The 7,686-nt window shown below is 38.3% G+C and overlaps 1 long non-coding RNA gene across 1 annotated transcript; it reads left to right on the top strand.

Moving 5' to 3' along the window:
• The first annotated feature begins 5,073 nt into the window (after positions 1-5,073).
• On the top strand, positions 5,074-6,025 carry LOC127475995 (uncharacterized). The gene is made up of 3 exons (XR_007906451.1): positions 5,074-5,258; positions 5,770-5,859; positions 5,973-6,025. It is a non-coding gene; the product is annotated as an uncharacterized LOC127475995 (long non-coding RNA).
• The last annotated feature ends 1,661 nt before the right edge of the window (positions 6,026-7,686 follow it).

The following is a 7,686-nucleotide window of genomic DNA, read 5'->3' as shown; positions in this document are numbered from 1 at the left end:
TCTCTTTCACCCACTCAGAAGTAGAACTGTCCAGAACATTTTCAGCAAAACATGTTAGTCTGTCAAAACTAACACATTTCATTGGGTTCTGTCAGCTTTGATGAAATTTTTAGGGGGAGAGATACAAAGGAGACTTCCAAAGCTTCATGGTCTTTTCATGACCACATTTATTGTGCTGGATACAAAGCCATCAGGGAAGAACTTGATTATTTGTGGATTTTCACACAACTTTTTCGCTGGAAGATCCAACCTTGCCCTCAAATTATAGTCTGCACTTCCACAGACAAAAGAAGATTCAGAAGAAAAAAATCCCCAACCAAACCCACAGATTTCAACCAAAAGACAGACTTTCCAAAACCATTACAGGCAGGGTGGAAATAAATCAAAATCCTTTTTTCCTTGCTAAACAGAAGAGTTGTACTCCAATAAGCTTTGCCCAGGAGCATTGTGATGATTAGGGCAGTACATTATAGTAATTAATAGAAACTGTTTTCTATTGGGTTATCATGAAAGGCAGACAATGCTAAACCTAAGATAACCATAATTCTCCAGAATCAAAGAGTAATAGAAACTATTGATGAAAATAACTAAATCCTCTTTTTTCCCCTGAAGCTCACCTTTACCCGGCCATGTCTCCATGGCCTTGTAGCAACCTCAGCAACTCTCAGCCTTACTCATGGCATCAAGACCAGGTTTCTCTAATAAAAAATCCAGGTTTTTGTCATGCTCACAAAACACCTGCTTCCCACTCTATCTATAAATCACGGAGGTTATATCAGCCCATTTTCAGAGTAGCCCACAGACCAGTTCTTCTTCATCCCAGACACAGTCCCCTTAGTCTTCCCAAACAGTCTCAGGGTCCAGTTTTCCATCTCTACAATCCAGCCAAGAAAAGGACCAACAGGATTGCAAGTCAGGGTATTGAAAACGAGCTTCTGAACTTATCAAAGTGAACTGGTTTTTTCTCTGTTTGCTCTTTTGTTTTTCCTCCCCCAGATTTATCCTCCAGCTCAGCACTTTTTCTTTTGCCCCTGGCAAAAAGTGCTCATCATGTGTGTGAGCGTGACTTGCCAATAACAAGTGACATGATTCACATCTGACCTCGTGCTTTTCAAGCTTCCAGGTGGGCTTGAAACCTCTTGCTTTCTGATGAGTCATCATCTCTTTAAATAGGAGAGCCTAAATCAACATTGCCAACGCTCCCAGATACAGCAGACATAAAATTGTCAACACTCCATGATTTCATTTAAAATGAAGTTAACACCCTGTATTTTACAGTGCCCTGGCCTCCTCCCAGTTGGGGTTTACAAAATATCCAGGAAAAGCCTGTTTGAACCGAGTCAATATAAATTATACATTTACCATGAATGTATGAGAAAAAAAAATATAATTAGCTTTTCATCTACATTCCCATATCAATTCTGGAAGAACTGAAAGTTGCATACTCTTTTTCTCCATTCTTTTCACATTCAGCTCCTACTGTTTTTTTATTTCTTTGTTTCTAGTTCAACAAATTGGCTTTATTTACCCACACTTCACTTTTTGTCATGCTGTCTCCTACACACAGAAAGCTTCTGTGTGTATCTATCATGTGTATCTACCTTCTCTTCCTTTAAACTCCTTATCAAGACTGACTTTTTATCACAAAAATAATTAGCTTGAAGATAGCTGATTCTTTCAGAATGAGACATGTCATCCCACACCCTTTATTGTTGCTAATTTTATTTGCATAGTGATCAGGGAGCTGCCAGGGCTGTCAGAGTACATGTTGATATCAAAACACTCTGGCAAGCAGCAGTCTGGATAAATTGCTAGTGATAGCTTAGGTGTTCTGGGTGTGGTTTTGTGAATGAATAAGAGGGACGCCCCTGACTGCTTCTGGTGAGCTCCCCCCATGGCTGCAAATGGTTAGAAAAATTCACAGAGTGAAAATTATGGCTAAGGTTTGGCAGAGTTGTATGGTCAGAACTGATGCAGTGTGCAGGGCTGGGATTTAAGATTCTAGAAACTGAGATAGCTCAACAGTGACAATTCTTTATAAGTGAGTGATTTCACCTACATGTGGAAACATTCAACAGCTGACTCAACAAATCCCATTAGAAGAAATAAAGGGAAAAGAAGCATTATGTCTTTGCTCATCAGTGACTGTTTTATTCACTAGACCATTTCTCCTTTTCTGTATTAAATCATTCCCTTTTCTTTTGAGACAACAAATAATGATCAAACGTCACTCTAGAAAGGTTAGAAACCCTTTCCCACTGGGAATGAAAATGAAATTTCTTCTAGAAAATGCCACTTACCCCATTGGAATGTCATCAAATTAACCCAAGGATAACGGGAATTCAGTGCCCATTAGATTAGAATAGCAATTGTGGAAGCAAAGCCCCTCTGAAGCCAAACAAGTGGTGTTTGTTTTGACTGTGCAGAAATGAAGGAGTGTTTTTAGAGAATTCTGGTTTAGTAAATTTTGTGTCCATTAACCTACTGAGGAAAATTGGTACTGGGCTAGCAAAAGACTGAGTACAAGTATGTCAATGGATAAATGAAATTAAAAGGAAGAGAAGAGAGGAAGGGAGGGAAGTGGAGGGGAGGGGAGAGGAGAGGAAACAAGGTTTGTTTTGTTCCAGCTAAGAGAGGGATTCTCTTTAGTGTCAAGGAATTAAGTCCACCCTGAGGCATCATGCATGGAGCAAACCTCCACGGGATTCTGAATCATATTTAAGTATAAGAACCAAGAAGAAGAATTGAAAGGGAAAAAAAATACATTTTTCAGCCAACTATTTATAATTCTTTCATTGTGCAGAGGCCTCTCAGAGCACAACCCCTAAAACAACAAAGGTGAGAAATGATCCATGGGCTGAGTGGTCTCAGAGTTGTCCCAAACAGACAGGCTCTGTCTGCCAGAAATGCTTTTAGGGACAGTTTTACAACACATCAGGGAAAGAGGTGTCTTTCTCATTGACTTTCTTTCTCACACACATAAACCACCATAGCTGCAGAATTTATGTCAATCCAAGATCTGTCTTGTTGAACAGAGCCATGGAAATCAACAGGAGCACTACAAAGCAAGATGAAAGCATTTGGTGGGAGGAAATTAAGGAGTGGTTTATTCTTAAAAGTAATTTATCCTGGAAACTAGCCAGGTGAAAAGTGAGGGATATGAAAGGATATTTTAGGTTCTGACCCACTTTTCAAGGCCCTGAGGGATTGGTTGGAAGACATCTTTTAGGACACTAAGCTACTTTGATGGTATCACAGGGAACTGTGTCATATGAACTTGTTCATCATTTTCTCAAGTTCTGTTCCTCCAGCTGAGGATTATTTTATCCGACCATTATTCCCACTAGCAGGCTTTGTAACATTCTCATTTCATCTGACATTTGGAAGCTTTCTTCTATTCACCAGCTTAAGGCTATTCCCCGGTGAGCTTGTATCCACTTTGCAAAATTTCAGTGTTATCCATTAATTTAAATAAGCTGCACTTTGCTTTCTTTATGGCCTGATGTTTATTCACATCAAATGCAAAAATATCTGAGCCACTTGACTGCAGTTGTGCTTACATCTCTCTCTGACCAAAATTCAGTGCAGTAAGATAAGGATATACCTAAAGCTGAGCTCATGTTTATATGCTTTCAAACATAAAGACCTTTCTAGCAGCAAATGAAGAACTAATCAGAATTGCTACTGAATTCTGTGTCTACCCTGTTCTGTTGGATTAAGGTCACTTCTGGGTATTATTCCAGTGGCACAAAGGAAATGGCTTTGTAAGCACTCTGGCCCTTACAAAAACAAACAAAACTATCTAATACCAATTAAAATAAATTTTATGGGTTTCCTTCTGCAATTATTTCAGGTGCTTTGTTTCCATATGCAAACTCAGCTACTAATCAGCCACTCATTAATCTTAACTATCTCTGCATGTCATCACCATGCATCTGAAACAGATGAATAAACAAGCCAAATTGAAAGGTGATGGCTTTGGGTTATCTGTTTCTTGTAAAATTAAATAAAATTAAATCTAGTGTGCCAGTTTACACCCATGGACATAAATGAGTGCAGAGGGCAAGAAGCTCACATGAAACTGCTGCAGCTAAACCCACTCAATATCAGTCCAAACTTTCAATATACCTAAATTTACAGTTCTCTTGTTTTCACTAATCAGCTCCAATATGTCTATAACTGTTGTGTAGCCACAGAAGATGAAATCTTCATCTGAGGAGAAGAATATGGGACAAATGTGTGAGGACTTCCAACATCTCCTACATCTCAACAACAGCTGCTCTATCTTCTTCTTGACTTCTGCATCAGCCAAGTTCATCTGTAGTTCTGAAGTGACTTTGCTTCCTGAGGTCTTTTTGTAAGCCCTAAGATCAGACCTGCAGAGCTCTCCATTAGACGTTGGGATAATCACAAAGGAAAGTGGAAAACTATCCCTCTCCCTGCTCCCTCTTGTGGCATCAGCATTGCAGTTCATGTGGGGGGAAAGCAAAAACACAGCAGAGGAGCTACAGCAGCAATTTTACAGAGTTTCTTTGTCTGAAAGGCCATGATGTGCATTTCCCTGACCCTTTGCCTCTGATGTCTTAGGGTGGAACTTATGGGTTTGTTTTTTTCTTCCCTATTCTCTCTTCTATTCACATTTGTGTGCCACAGGGTTAAAAGCTGTTCAGCACTGATTTTTTTAAAATGAGCTCCGAGTCATGGGGGCTTGGCAGTGGAAGGAGTGTATTCAGGACAAGAAGCAAATACAGCTGAAAAGTACAACCAGTGAGAGAAAATCAAGAAGGAAAAATTATGTTTGTTTAAAATGGGGGGAGGGGCAGGAAGTAAATTTAAAATTAGAAATATGAATTAGAAAATCCATCTGGACTTCAATCTCTGCAAGTTTAAGGACAGGTGTTCCTTTTTACAGCAAAACTTCACAAAGTTGTAGTACAGTCTCCAAGGAGACTGCACCAATGGAGGGTTTGTTTCTCATCCCTTGTGATGTAAAATCCCAGCCTGCCATAGAATCACAGAATCACAGGATCACTGAGGTTAGAAAAGATCTCTAAGGTCATTGAGTCCAACCATTCACCCAGCTCTGCCAGGTCCACCACTAAACCATGTCCCTCAGTGGCACATTACATGCTTTTTGAACACTTCTAGGGATGGTGATTGCAGCATCTCCTTAGATGGTCTCTTCCACCCTTTCAGAGAAGAATTTGTTTCCTAATATCCAACCTAAACCTTTCCTGGCAAAACTTGAGGCCATATGGGTAAGCACAGAGGAAAGATTTCCCCTCCACCACCGCCAGTTACTGTCCTTACACATTCCCTCTCCACAAACACTGCAGTACAAGGTGGATCTACACTTTATTCAGATTAAATCAGCAAAGTAACACTAGTACCAGCTGGGGACAAAGAGGGTTAGCTCTATCCATACCCAGAGCTAGAAGGGGTTGAAATGATCACCTCATCCAGCCTCCCAGTTGTAGTTGTGGATCTTCCACGTGCCACACATTATCAACAAACCACCCTTTGAAAGCAAACACAGACATTAAAATTCAGATGCAATACACTTGAGTGAGGATATCAAAAGGATTTAGACTATATCCTGTTTAGATTATAACTTTTGATACAGTGCCTTTGGGAAATATATGCAAACCTGTTAATATTTTAGAAGTTAAATAAGGTACACTGTATTGCTTCAAAGTGTAAAAAGACCCACTCCAAAGCACTTGTGGCAACTGTCTGTATATTTTATCAGTTACTTATTACTTGCATTAGGTACAAAAGGAATTGTTGAAAGCAGCTGACATGACCAACCTTGTGCTAAATAAAAAGCTTTTAGAAATGAAGTTTCAGGATGGTGGCTTGGTGAGTAAATTGGATTGCAGTTTGAAAAAAAAAAAAAAGGAAAAAGCAGAAGAAAAAGAATCAAGTAAAGGGAGAGAAAAAGTCACCATTAATAATCTGATTATCTTGAACAGTCTGGCATGGAGCTGTTCTGACCTCTCCTCTGTAGAAGTGCTGTATCACTGAGGTTAGTGAGATTAAGGCAGTGGTTTGCTGATTGAATTAAATAAAATTGCATCATTATTATAGTGGCAAACCGCTTAAGGCAAATGATTTTGCAATTTTATAATGCATTTTATTTTCTCTGACGGATAGGATCAGATTGCTTTTTTTCATTATATGTGGCACATGAAAATGTTTTTACCTGCAGTATTTACAGGTTTTGGGCAGCTTTTCTCCCTGTCTTTTGATGGTTGACAGATGTTGTCACAGGCTCTGATTGTCTCAGGCCATATTCTGAAGGAAATGGTTTACAGCACAGAAGGGGTTTGCAATGCTTTTTTTTCAACAGAAAATTATTTGAACTAGAGGTTGAAAATACATTTCAGCTGTTTAACTTTAGAAAAACAATTAAAATAAATCTTTGGAGAGACAATATTTCTGCAAAAGATATCTCCTTGGTATACATACGATGACCTTTTCATCTAAAAAACAAATTAAGGTATTCCAGGAAGAGTCCCACTTTGCAAGACTATAGGAAAGGTTATTTAGCAGGAAAAGGAGACAATCACAAAGTTCTCACTTTAAATATGGCTGAGATTTTAATGAAAGTAAAACTCGTGGATATAAAGACAGTTTAATAGAACAGAAAGTCTTGGATATCAAGGGAAAGAGTTTCTAAGTGAAGTAATTTAATTTTTATAGCCTCAGATTAATGCTACTGTCGTGGAGCCAGCAAGACTCACAGTGTTCACTCCAGTAACCCAACAAACATCATATGGATCTGTGTCTGGGTAGCAGGTTGTTCTTCATCTGTGAATACAGTGGAATTTCCTGGCAATTTCTTCTATGAAAATGATTGTACCTATATGTTCACTTACTGCAACTAGAGAAGGTAATTGTTTTATGGATATCTTTTTAACGGATTAAATTTGACATAAAAAAAAAAATCCATTTCCTCATTTTATTCCCTTCCATTTTCTTTTTCTGTGTTCTGTAAATACTGGTGAAAGACATTTGGGGAAGAGATTTATCATTATTATAATGTATTATTTATATTATATTTCTAATGGTTACCTGTTATTGTACTAGTAGCAATAATAACACACTCTACTAGAAAATTTTCAGTCAAGCTTAAAACATTTTTAATTACTCAAGTTTAACACTTGCACTTCAACATTATTGGATTTATGTGCTTAATATGATTCTGTGTTCTTTCTTTTCAGTTAAAGGAGTGATTATACTGTGATTGTTCATGTATCAAGGAAAAAAACAGAACCAAACCAAGAGCTGGCAGCCAAAGTGTTGAATGAGCTGAATTTCCAATAAAGTTTTTATTTTTTAAGTGAAAAAAATATTAAGGACCTGGGCATCATAATGTCCATTTGGATTTGAGCTCCCATATTTTGCTGTGCTGAATTCCAGAGGTCCAGTCCATTCAGAGCATCTGAGCCTGAAATTTCTGAAGAAATAAAGACATCCAAAGGCAGTGCAATCTTACCTATGTAATAAGAGAATTTAGCAGAGAAGCATATGTCATTCTTTCCACATGATTTTATACTATTCCAGGTCCAGAGCCCTCTTTAAAACTATTTAAGAATCCTTGAGCAACCCGTTCCCTACATCGAAGTCTATGGAGAGTGTGGTGGGAGGAAAACAGTTTTCCCCCCTGCAGTTATAAAATGGTAA

The sequence above is a fragment of the Manacus candei genome, unplaced genomic scaffold (genome assembly GCF_025592945.1).
Source record: "Manacus candei isolate 608988 ecotype Guabito, Panama unplaced genomic scaffold, ASM2559294v1 h1tg000048l, whole genome shotgun sequence".
In the NCBI taxonomy this organism is placed as follows: Eukaryota; Metazoa; Chordata; class Aves; order Passeriformes; family Pipridae; genus Manacus; species Manacus candei.
Note: the sequence above shows the minus strand (reverse complement) of the source record. Positions and strands in the feature narration are given on the sequence as shown.